The sequence below is a fragment of the Xiphophorus couchianus genome, chromosome 5, assembly GCF_001444195.1.
Source record: "Xiphophorus couchianus chromosome 5, X_couchianus-1.0, whole genome shotgun sequence".
Lineage (NCBI taxonomy): Eukaryota > Metazoa > Chordata > Actinopteri > Cyprinodontiformes > Poeciliidae > Xiphophorus > Xiphophorus couchianus.
In genome coordinates, this window is record NC_040232.1 from 6521981 (window position 1) to 6535803 (window position 13823).

Sequence of the window (13823 nt, forward strand, 5' to 3'; positions counted from 1 at the left end):
TATTCATACAAGAAAATTATTAAATTTTTCAGTTCTTTGCTCATTTGGATTATTTAAAAAATATTTTAACTGAAAGGTTAGGAAAAAAGATGTATTCATTATTATATTCACGTTTTTTCTATGCATCCACTGTAAGCTACATTATAATTAATTAGCCCAACAATACATGAACAGTGGCATTTAAAATGTTATAGCAGCACCTTTCTGCTGTCCCAGATTTTTATCATAATCATTCCAAGGTTTTGTCAACATGAGGTTCTTCATTTGCTGAAAATACTTGGAGAACTCTTCGCATGATTGGCTATAACAAGGTTTGTTCTCTCTGAAAAGCCAGGCATTTTTTCATTTTTTTAAAATATTGCCTTCTTTCACACTGAGTTTTGTTCCCCTATTCTGAAATGGATTAGTTAAAGTGGAAAAAAAACCTCTCAGGGACAGATTTCTCAGAACTTCAGCAATGTAAACCTGAATACAATTTACAGCTGAAAGTAACTATAGATGTTTGTTTCTGGATGAGAAATATTTTTCTTTCGATTAAATTGAGATTTCTGAAATCCGTCAGCCTCCTTGGGTATTCCATTTAAAATATTTAGCGTGATTAAGCTATTACCTTTGTGGGATTTTTATCTGTGAATTTTCTATCATACTGCAGGTTTAGATGCACAGAGTGCTGTGTTGCTTTCTGCACCTGCATGGACATTAGATAGGATCACATTTCTAAATCAGTGTTTTCATGTAGTTCTCCATTAACACATACATTATGGTGTTATTTCCCTCCTCTAAACTCCACAGGATGGCAACCTAGCACTGCATTATTAGCGTAACCTTGATGCCGAGGCTCATGAATGATTCGGGTTGAGATTTTCTCTCTGAGCTCTAAGTTAGTCTGTCTTTGAGAAGAAACATAATGTCTCCAATGCATGCTAATTAATGGGCTGCAGTCAGTGTTTGCCATGTGCAGATGCAGGGAAAATGCAAAAGGCGCTGAGTGTCCAAAACACAGGAGTTAAAATAAAAAAAATTAAATGGTGACAAGAGTAAGTGATTGTGCTAATTCTTCATAATTTAAACTTCCTGCACCAGATTTAATCTGGAAAAAATAGAGTATTCCAGTTTAAAAATCCAGACTACTTTATTCTGCCACATTTAATTTCTGGGTGGAGTTTGCATGTTTCTCCCCTGTGCTGCCAGCCCATTGTGACCCTGAAGGGAATTAATCGGGTATAGAAAATGGCTGGATGAATGAATTTTTTCCTCCCCACATGAACTCTTAGCCAGCATGAAGCAAGCTGGTCACTGAGAGGATCCGCGCACCACGCTTAAGTCTAAAGGTCCTTTTTTTTCCTCCTCGGACTAATCCGTTTCATGTCTACAGACTTTGACTGCCAGTAGCAGTAAGCAGGGAGGCTGAGATGGAGACGTGGAGGCTGTACACATTTCTTATATATCGTACAACAGAGAGGTTGTACAAATAAAATACTCATGGGAAATAAATAATAGAAAGATCAATGGTGAGTTTGTCTGACAAGAGAGTGTAAAATGAGCCGCTGTGCTCGCTGGGGGAGACTAAGCAGTGACTCTAAAATCATTTCTCTCATCATAGGTGGTTTAATGGTAGTTTCGGATAAGGTGTCATTCTCAGCCATTTCCTCTCTTTGGTCTTTTCATCTGAAATCCATTTTTCTTGCATTGACAGCAGACTTTTGTTCAGTTCTTCTCTGCTCTAACCAGTCACTTACGTCCACTTACGTCCCATAATAAACCAAAATCTGAGTTCATGTTTAGACCTGGGCACAGAATAGCACTTCACTTTTCATTACATAGGACGTGATCTGCCAAACCAGTATATAACGAAAAAAAAAAAAAAATCTAAGTATCAAAGAAAAATGGAAAGAAGAAGGGATGGAGAGAGAAAGTCCTACTGTCTAAAATTTTATTTGAAGACACTGCTACATTTTAAATACATTAAAAACATTCTCTTTATGTTTCTCTCTTCTTTTATGCTTCTTGCTTTTTTTTTAAACAAATCTCTTTAACTGTTGCATTTGGAATTTACAGTGAAACTGTAATGCCTGCAGTAACGACTGGTAATCATTTCTCTTTGTCATAAAGGTTTTTTTTTGGCATTCATCATCACAGCTGTCTTGGATCAGTTTTGGACTTTCCATTATAATCAAATATTGGCATAAATTATATTTTATGATCAGGATGTTGGTGATTTTTCACACAAAACTCTGATGTTCTGAGGTACTAATAACTGTAATTGAAATACAAAAAAGAAACACAATAAAGATGCAAAAGACAGGTTTCACCTTGGATATATAAAAACAGGACAAACAATCATGCATGTTAAACCTCATTCCAAAAGGTAATTTAATATTTACACATTTGAGAAATTCTGTGGTTACGCCCTATTATGACAAATTATTTTACTAATCACAAATAAGTTTTATAATCTATCAATAATCAATCTGAAGGATAGGTTCTTGGACTTTAAACTGAATTATCTCTATGTGAAAGACATCTATTTACATGTATTAAGACATATTACAAACAAAGATAATCCACTAATTAAATTAAAATTTTATTAACAGAGAAATTTGAAATGAGACTGAAAATAAAAGAGACCTAAATCAGATCTCATATTTATCAATAGCCTATCAGTCTCTTGGAAACAAACGAAAATAGTTTTACATCTTGTAATCGGAGATCTGAAAAGGTTAAAAAAAAAAGATAAGGATGACCAAGATTTAGGACCCGTCTTGAACCTTCAGCAAAAGCGCAATTTGGTCCGAATTCATGCTGTTCCATCAGCCACAGAACCCACTGGGTCTCTGCAGGTGTGCTCCTGTCTCTCGGCTTGGTTGACGGAGAGATATCGGCACAAACAGCTGTTCACAGATTGGTCTGTAGTTCACTTAGAAACAGGTCCAGGTCTCCCATAGATAATTTAATTAGCTAAAATGAAGGATTCTCTACGGTGTATATAGAGGGAGAACAAAAGGAAATATTGGATTAACCTCAGATTTAGAAAATGACTTATTAAATAATTACTATTTATCTTTGACAACTCAAAATTATGTCCAAGATGGAGAAGTAGGAAGTAATAATCTAATAATTTTAACCCAACAAATTTCAATCAAAATGATCTGACATTAGTCAATATATTTACACATTATTGTTAAATAAATGCATAACTTTTTTTTCAGTCATAAAAAATAAAACACTTTGTACTTTGGAAATATGCAAATGCATACAAATAAATGCATTTTGTATTGTCCTGACATGTTCATGCATAAAACGCAAAAAATTTACTGTAACATAAAAAGGTTTTCCTACAAATAATTTTATCTCCGCAGCTGCCATTTACCATTTGAAATTTTGTCTTGATTTGCACATTCTAGCATTTCCATGCTGATCCTGTTTCCTAGATTTATTCCAAAAACAGAAAAAGCAAAAAACTCACAATTAATTAAATTGTATGAAAACCTAAAACTGTAAGGGGATTCTTTTTGTCAAATTTTAGACACCAAATATTTCCTGCATTTTAAAAGAAACAGGTTGTGATGTACTTTATACGTTAAACTTGCTGTTTTGTATTTTCCATTTTCTAAGCATTTTTAAGCGTTTGGCTTAAAGTATTTAAATCAAGAATACTTCATTGACCCCAGAGGGAAACTAAATGCTGCTGTAAGTCATACTGTAAGCTTTTCTCTGAAGCATTGTTGTAGATGGCGATGGCTCTGTGCAGGAAGGATCTCCTCTAGCAGTCTGTTCTACAGCAACTCTGAAGACGCTTCTTTTTGAAAACAATCTGCTGTTGTGACAGCATCATGTGGAGGATGCTCAGGGTTGTCCGACACGTTTGTGATAACATTCTTCATTTCATAATCGTCTCCACAGATTCCACAGCAGTAACCAGAACAAAGATGGCTGTTTTCATTTATTTTATGTTAGTATGTCAATAAATAAGAAAAAGTTAATAATTTTATTGAATAGTACACAAGTACTGAGTTTCTAAAGTAGCAAAATAATTCTCATGATAAGATTTTAAAGAAGCAGTTGGTAACTTTTATAAAATTACACGTACATGAGCATGATTGATGCGATTAAGACCCATCTCCCAGCTCTTATTCGTTGTTTCTGACCGCGCTGTGTGTTTCTGGAGATTGCAGTTGGACCACAGGGAGGAGCTTGATTTTTACCGCCAGGACTAACATCCAGTTGTTGATCACAAGACTCGTGCGATAAATGTATGAATATATTTTAGTATTTCCAGAGGGAAATTCACATTTATCCACATGGAGAGGTGCCTGAGGCAGGAGCCTGGGGGGGCCGCAGCCCGGTGGGGTCACCATGCCTAAATTGATTCATTCAATCATAAGAAAAAGAGTGCTTCCATTGCAGTTTTTCAAAATATACTAATTTTGATAGTTGATAAAACACTTTAAAGGGATAAAATGTTTTTTTTATAGAAAATTGTGAGTTTATCAAAGTTGGTCTGTTTCCATTAAGCAAATTTATAATAATATGTGAAATTTGCACCATTATATGGTCAATGGAACCACAGCTTTGTGACAGTTTCAACAAATTTGTAAAAAACATACTTTTTAAATAAAAGTTACCTTTAACATGTTTGACTGATATTCAGACAAGCTTTTTATTGCAGGACTAAATTCCTCTCGTATTTTTGAGAAATTTCAGGATGCAACTTCATCACTTTCAGATTCAAATCTGCTGAAAACAGACAGGACAACAATATGCATCCGTTTGAACGATGCTAAGAAACTGATGTAACCTTACGAACATCAGGACATTCAAACTCCCTGACTAAAGTCAGCTCCAGTAAATCTATCGCCTTAGTTTTCTAAAGGTGGCCCTACTGCAGTCACACTCAAATTCTCAAACATTATGGTCAATTTTGGAGAGCTGCTCTGCAACCATTATCGGCTTTTCTCATAAGCAACTATTTGTGCATCACTGATGTTGAGCAAGCTGCCAATGATATGTAAAGCATTTAATTTTGAAATGAAGATTTAATAAAAACAATAATGATGATGATAATGATAATAAGTAGTTGAAAGATGTTTACAACTGGCAAATGTTAATTAGCCTGCAGCAGATTTAAATGGGCCTACAAATTAACGAGGCCATTTGGATTTGTTTCTGGACACAAAGATTTTAAAGAGGGGGATTTCTGACAGAGGTGAATGTGATGTCTCATATTTGGAGAGAATGGTCTGTCAGAAATGTTTGAGAAAAGGGTCTGGGTTAAACAAACATGCACACACGCGCAGATAGATGGAAAGAGATGGAGGAAGCATCAAATTAACAGAGACTTTGACATCACCTCTCAGAGGACAAGATGAGACACAGACACACAGGAAACAATCATTGTTGATTGGCTCATTTGGAACCCACACTCACATACACACCAACGCACTCACACATAGATGTTGTAACAGCAGCCAATCACAACAGAGGAGGCTGCTCTCCTGATGTAATTTACATAATGATAAAATCACTATCTTAAATGAGCTGCCCTCCAAAACTACTGATGATATTGCACCCCCACCAACGCTCCCATGCACACACACTCTGGCAGAGGCAATGACAAGGAGGTGAAAGTGATAGTCATGCATTCAACCTCTCTCTAATGTGTGTCTTTGCACAAGCATTCATTTTATTTTTGGTGAGTTTTTGTGTCCATTGACATGCTCTAGTGAACTGTCAACAAGTGTGAAAGAAGTATTCAGAATGGAAAAAGAGTGAGAAAAGAAATGACGCATAGAAAACACATAAACCAACTAGGACACAGAGGATGAAGGATGACCGAAAGGATTTTAAGGAATTTCTGGAAGAACCAAATAAAAGTTGTGACAAAAAGGACATGGAAAAGAAAAAACAAAACAAGCAGCAGACCAACATTTATCTGCATCTGTGTGAGTGCACAATAGACTAATGTTTTTACATTTATAAAAGAGCAGGAATTGAGGTCCTTGCACAATTATTCAGCTGCATCTCAGTGTTGTACATTCACACTGTGAAAAAGCTTGAACCACTATGTTATGCTGCTATTATGGGTCACTGAGAAGACCTTTGGTCTTTGTAGTGCTCTGGATAAGTTCTGGAGAGTTGTTGTAAGAAGGGCCAAATATTTCTTGTTTACATTTTAGACCAGTGGTCACGCCTAGATATGGCTAAAGATTAAATTTTCCGACAACTCCCGAAAGGATTTGTGACTTGCAGTTGAGCATGAATTGGTATTGACACAAACAATAAACATCTGTCTCTAAAAGAATGCATATTGAAATTAGCAGCCAAGTTGTGTCATACTATTAGTGTGTGAATGACTGAAAGTAGTCTGAAGCACTTTGGGGCCTTTAGGACTTGATAAAGCACCTCTATGCTATGCCACACTGATGCAGTAATTCATGCAAAAGGAGCAAGTATTAAGTGCATAAGAAAGTAACAAATGTTTTAAAAACCTGACATTTCTGTTTAAAATATTATTTTTATTTGATCTTATCAATTATATTCTAATTTTCTGAGACTTTTGCTTTTGGGTTTTCAATATCAGTGTATCCTTTTTGGGGTTTAAACACATAAATTACCACATCACTACTTTCAACAACTGTTGTTCGTTTACAAGTAATATTGATCAAAGTACCTTACAACCTTAGTTTTTCTTTTACAACAGATAAATATTATTTTTTTACTTTTGTTTTCTCATGACTTTAGTCTGTATATTTCTTAAGGTTTCCTTCTTTTTTTATATATTTACGTTCTTCTCTTTTTTACTCTTGTTTTTGACATTACTCCCTCTATTTTCTCACCACATTCTCATGTTCCCTCATCTTTCACTCAGCTCATTTGTCCCACTCTCATTCTTTGTGCTTTGCTTGACCTTTGTAGGAACATCCATCTTCACCACTCTTGATATTTCCAAAAAACATCACTTTCTTTGGGTGAACTTCTCACATACATCAGCAGGAGTGACATGCAAAATATTCAAGCATAGAGTCATCTATATATCAGTGGGAATACTGTAGACTAAATAAGCCAGCACACTGTAAACTTAAACAAGACCCAATCTTTACTGACATACATGTCTTGTGATTGAAAAACAGACATCTTGATTATCACATGAGATGTGGATTTGCACAGTGTTGCTTGTCAAAAGAGTAGGAAAAGGGGCATAGGCCTTCTTTAAACTGGATTAGGAGAACATTGTTACAAGTCTCTGCAGGGTCTTGAGAGGTTGTGTTTGGATATCTGAAACCAGTGGGTTTCCCTTTATATGTAATCAATCACAAAACATCCCTAGAAAAAGAAGGTCTTGGTGGTTTATTAGTCTGCTGGCAGCAGGTAGCAGTTCATCATGCCGACACTGGCAAGATGTTTTCTAGGTAGACCACGACCCACCGCAGCTCTGGCATTACCCAAAAAAATATCACCAAACAGCTCTGATAAATAATCCTTTGTCTCCACATTAGTAGAAACAACGCAAAGCTCAGGCCTCCTGCAGGTTGATATCAGTATAACTCTCATTGGAACAGGACTTCCAGCTGGGGGGAAGCGCACACACCTCCAAATTGAGTAAAATCTTAGATTGGCTCGTTGCTTGGGGATCCTGGAAGTTTTGAGTTTTTCAGGGAGAAGTTCCAGAAAGGTTTTAGCCAATTCTGTCGTTAATCAGTGGAAAAAAGAAATCACTTATATTGTGACAGCAGTATAAATGCACCTTATGCCAGGAATTGTGCATAAATGGTTAATGCACAGTTTGAACATCAACAACATGGATATTACATTGAAATGTTGGCAGAAGGTTAGGAAACCTAAGGTGAAAATTGAAAGTTGAAAGACTTTTTCACTTTTAGTGATTTTTATGGCGACATATTTGAATTGTCAGGATCTTTTGACTCATGAATTTCATTCCTACTTCTTTGCAAAAAACAAGAACGACAAAGTCAAACATAAAATTAGCTACTAGAATTTCAAAATACAAGATATCACTTATATTGAATCACTGTTTGATATGTGCGACAGCCATATTGGGGTTGAGTTTGGAGTTGATGGAAAAACAGCAGTAAAAGTTAGATTTTCAAAATGAATGAACAAAAACTATGACCTGGTACAGGAGGACAAACCTATTCAATAACCGGAATAACTGCATATAAAACAGGAAATGCACATTTCAAAATGTGTACTTTCAAAAAAATATATTTCTATCATAAAACAAAATACTATGCCAGTCAGATAAACATGTTTGACAGAGCATTGCATCATGGCCAACCTTCCTGACTTTTATTGAAAAAACAATTAAAAACCAAAAAAATCCTTTTAAAAGTGCTCCTCATTTACGCTCATCATAATTTTTGAAATGAGTTTATTTTACATGTTCTCGTTCCTTTGTATCTGTGATAAGGATTTGTAGTACAAAGACTGCAGCATGTTAACTGGCATATTTGTTAGGCTCAGATGCAGTTTACAGTGCAGATCACCTGTCACCCAGTGGACGGTTCCAGTGTCCGGGGAGGAAGGATCAGAGAGCACTTGGCGATGTGAGGGGAGCGGCTGGAGTCTCTCTGCTCCCTGCTCAGTCACAGCTCAAGGCTGTTGGAGAAATGCAGGAGAATTGCCCTTCTACACTGAAAGAGCTTCATCAGCCATCTGCACCCCCTGATGACACTATGTCTGCAAGCACAATCTAGCGCCATAAAACCATATTTTTGTTCCTTACAGCTGCATGGTAATGTTCAGAATTTTAATGTCTTTACTGATTGTCCCTAAATTCTATTTTTTTAATTTTTGTATAATGTTAATTAAATGCATGTGTGCATGTCATATTTTATTTTAGGATTTATTTTTAAAGAATTCTGAAATATTCTAGGAAAAATTGTAAGAAGCAACTGTAATTATATTGTAATATTTAATTATTACTGTTGTTGAAAACAGAGCCAAGTATATTTAGAGATATTTAAGCTTAAATGCCAGTGACACAAAAAGACATTTTAAAAATGTTTTAAGAGATGTGAAGTGTGGCAGTACAGAATGTGACACTACTGATAAAACAACACTGAAATTCAATATTATCAAACTTATTACTTGGGCTTGGTTAACTACACTGAACTCTATTTAGCAGACGTAATGCTGCGGACTTTCAGCACTCCATCGTTACTTTCAAAAGAGCATTACCCAGAGACTGTAATGGTGGACACCCTTCAGTTTCCAACTTATACCTTTCCAAGTCTTCTGTCCTGTAAACAGAAGAACTGTCTCTGGTTTAGTGGTTTGTAGACACAACTTCAGTCACTCCTAAACCTTCTCTGGGATTACTTAATGGTGATGGAAAACTTTGTGTAATAAAACTGTAGTTTTTCAGAACAATGCCATACCTTGGAATTGGTAACCCTTTAATATCTAACTGTGACTAACAATTCTGAAAGTGTGATCTATGAGAAATATTTTTTTTCAAAAAGTATACATTGGCAGTTTGGGTTGCACTTCTTCAATCCCTCTCATTCCATTCGCTCGGTAAAAATTGCACAAAGCTCATCTATGGTTCTGACATGGAAAGATGGGTTGTTTTTTAACCCAACATGGTTAGTTAAATATTTAAAATTATGAAATTTACTTTTGAGCTGCACTGTTAAAATTGTGGATTTTTGGACTTACATATGAAATGCCTGATTTAAGTTTTGTTTTCTTCATCTTGTCAGTTAGACACTTTAACGTAGTGTGGTGTTTCAGTCTGACAGGCTTCAGAGAGGTGAACTCCATATTAAATAGAAATGGAAAACAAAAGTGAAGACAACAAAGATGACAAAGAGTTGAAATGAAAACAGGACTTTGGAGAATTGGAGGTATTGCAAATCCTTTAGTCAGTATCAATAAACACACTGACTAAATGAAGGTTTGGTGAAGGAGATGTGTCTGCTAAAATAAAATTCATACAAAACAATAAAACAAAGACCTTGTCCCAAAATTGCTTTAAATAACAATTGTAAGGTACCCTGCACATCTTACACAATAAAACATTTTAGAGAAAGTCACTGCTCACACTCTTTACACACTTGTACAAATACAAGAATAGCATCACAAAAAATATTTTACAAACATGTAAATCTAACAGATGCAAATCGGTTTGATTAATTAATCCGTATCTAGAAATAGTACAAGTTTAGCACATGACAATGTGGAAGTTTAGTGAGACAAACTTTTGCTGCAATAACTATAATTTGCATAAATCTTTGACAATTATCACCAGAATTGCAATTATGAGTCAGAGTGCCTAAAGTTTCCCCAGAGGATAGGATAAACTATCTGAAGCAAAGTAACAGAACTGGTACAAGGACCGAAGTGGTTGGCAATGACAAGATGAAATAGTCAATTTACCAGAATGTACTGAGCTGCAGTCATTGCTGCAATAATCAATAAAATTATTACCTTGAAAATATTTTTCTCAAAAGATACTGTACAACACAACACACACACAAACACACACACAGTTTGAGTGCATTGTGAGCAAAACCCATCAGTGACCCAGAAGAGTGAAGTGAAACTGGGGGCGTGTGTGTGTGTGTGTCTGTTTTGACACACACATCTTTGTATTGATGTAGTCCAAACCTGCAGACATAGGTTAAAAGGGAATATTATGCAAAATGTTTTTTGAGCTCTATGTCATGCCAAAATGTTATTCTCTCATCAAACATGTACCAAAGTGTTGCTTTGATTCTTTTCATTCATTTTTGATAAATCTTTGAATCTCTCATGACTGCCATCAGGAATACCTAAACACCTGCTCATACAATGCGGCGCCTATTTACCTAAAGCTCCTCCTTGGAGCTTCAGTCCATAGCCAAGCTCCCACCTTAAAGAGCACCCTGCCTGTTCCCTAATCAGCTCCTCCAGACTAGCAGCAGCAGGAGCAATTACAAAACATCTGGTGGAGCTGCACATCTGCTGAGCTCATCATACAAAGTGCTTCTCAGTCTAACGCTCCTGAGTATGATTAACGGCATAATGAGAATCATTGTTGTGGTGATGTGCGGAAAGTGGCATGTTGGAAAGAGTCGGAGCTTCTTAAAGATACTTGTTTGTGCTATAACATGGTACTATATGCTTAGAAATTCAAGTTACTCTCAGTCAGAGAGCTAAAGGTTTTTTAGAAGAGTACGTAAGGACTTTGATATAAATCAAATAATGATAAAGATTTCTGGAAAATGAGGGTTGTACTGGCAATGGGATGTATCATTTATCAGCTAATTACTCTGCTGACTTGTAGCTACTGGAGTCTATAGACAAGAGTTAGATTACTTTGACACTTTTCTTACCACGTTGGTTGAAAGTACTGTTCAACAGTTTTGTTGTCTTTTACTTTTACAAACACAAACAAAATTGTTGGCAACCCTGCTGAAGGTATGAATATTCTAAAAATTATTGTTTTCAATCCAATCTTTAATTTCAATATATTTATTTTGAATCACTGAACTCAGTTCAGTTCAATTATTAGTACTCCTAATAATCCCTTTATTATAAATGTTACTGGAGAATTTGGGGTTTTTCTTTGTAATTGATTGTTTTTTATGTAACACAGATGCTCATTTCTCCTCTAGGCAGGAAAAGGATCAGAAAGTAAAAAAGGTTTTCCAGACATAAAATGAACCTTCTGTTTCTATGATCTCTGTGCCAACAAATTTGCGTGCATCTGTTAATATAGACATATGACAATAATAATGCAGATGCCTTTCATGCATATATTTAATAGCTGGAAAAATCACCTGTTTGGCAGCAATGACTTCAAGTTATTTGCTGTGTGACTTTATCAATCTCTCAAATCATTATGGAGGAAGTTTGGTCAACTTTTCTTTGCACCATTGCTCCTGTTTATTGATGCATGCGAGCTCAGAAAGTTGCCATCAGCAGTATTTTTGCTGATATTTGTGGAAATATTTTATGCTAAGAAGGTTTGTAATTTTGTGTTCCAGAATTGCCTTATCCAAACTGCCACTCCACCGCTCCCTGACGAAGTCGAAAAGCAGCACTCGTAACATTGGAAGATGCCAATGTAAATTGCAGAAGAAAGAGAACTACAAAGGTATGTATTAGTAGACACGTTTTATGAAGAGCAAGTGAACATATGGTTCTTCATAGGGAAAGGTGGCTGCCACATGTCAAAACCACTTATGTCTTCTAGGTCTGTTTTAAGTCATCTACAAACAACCAACAGTGTTTATTTAGCCTCTTATTATTTCTTTGTGTGTAACAAAAATTAAGGCAGTATAGTCACTGCATAATGTTCACACTAAAAACAGCAAGTTCATTTCATACACATTAAAATTACTTGATTCACATGTCAGAATTTAAGATTTTAAGTTGAGTTGAGTTGAGCTGCTGTGGTGACAAACTTCATGCGCTTATTTTGTATTTTGGCTCATCTTGTTTCTCTTGTCGGTTTACTTTTGTCAGACATGTTTCTAAATATGGTGAAAGTTTCAAGAGTTTTGTTCACATATGTTTGTTTTATAGTTTCTGTTTTTACTTTATTTATTACTTTTCAGAAATTGTGTGTGGAAAGCATCTCGTGAAGCTTTTTTCATCACAGTCACTTTCAAAAAGTACAAGACTGATTCTTTAATCCCGTTATTATTTAGACAACATGATCAAACAAACACCTTCACACTCTCACCATCTCTGCTTAATTAAACACAATATGTGAACTGACATATGGAGACGTCAGAGATGAAGTTCATGTCCTGAAATCTTGCTTGTTTTTGCTAGATGAAGTAAATGTCCCTCATTTACTTCATCTACATACAAAAAGTATTCAGTTAGAAATGCTTAATCTCACAATTCTTGGGTTCTTTATGAAACTCTCAACAGCTTGATTAATCCATGTAATTGTACTGTCAGCAAACCTTCACCCGGACTCTGCGAATGACATTTTATCTTTTTAGAGAGATAATTGCCACCAGCAAGTCTTTTCTATCCACTCTGGTCCCAGATCCCTTCAGCTCACACTTTGAACTGGTCACTGTCTTCTTTGTAAGTGAAATGAGTCTCATTTTGTGTTTCCCACCACCAGTATTCCATCACAAGGTTTTAAAGGCATTATGAATACCATTGGGCCATGTAAGATTTACTTAATTAACACATTCTTATGTCTGGCTGTCTGCCTTCTGCTGCCAAGCATGCTGTGATGCAACCTCTGATCAAGAAGAACAATTTAGATTTTTTTTCATTGTTTTCTCTTTTAGGACCTATTTTTTAAACTCCCTCCCTACACCTTTGAGTCCTAAGTTTCAAATCTCCGCCTGGATATTTTTGCTTATTTTAATTGTACAAAGTTCTTTAAATGTCCTGAGAGTAAATACATATTGTCCATTTATCCATAACAAATGGAATTTTCAGTATCTAGCAGTTATTTTCACAATTTACCGTCAATTAAAAGAGTGCCTGTTAGATTAATTTCACTCCCTGCTATGGCGGGAGTGAAATTACCATAATAACCTGAAATTGGCTGGAAAGTGCAAAGTCTCCCCTTTCAGAAACCGTTGGAATTTTTCAGATAGCACAAGGTGTTGCAGAATTACGGTACTGCCAATTTGGCTGCGATGTTGCCCACACGTTCAGACTAGACAGGTTAATCAAAGTCTTTATAAAAATACTTTTTTTGTGAGTAGGAGTCACATCTAGATTTCAGTAATATTTTGACAAATGTTGTTCAGTTTATTTTTTACCTGTAATTGTTCTTTAATAATTTAATATTCACTAAATGCTACTTTGTATTGGGTCAACACAAAAGGAAGTTTGTGTTGTAA

The 13823-nt window shown here is 35.6% G+C and overlaps 1 long non-coding RNA gene across 2 annotated transcripts in view; it reads left to right on the top strand.

The window, feature by feature from the left end:
* The window catches only part of LOC114145219 (uncharacterized), a 176834-nt gene that overhangs the window by 100630 nt on the left and 62381 nt on the right, over window positions 1–13823 (top strand). For both annotated transcript variants that reach the window (XR_003595635.1, XR_003595636.1), the window contains exon 5: window positions 11991–12100. This is a non-coding gene — a long non-coding RNA (uncharacterized LOC114145219). The remainder of the gene's footprint in view (window positions 1–11990; window positions 12101–13823) is intronic.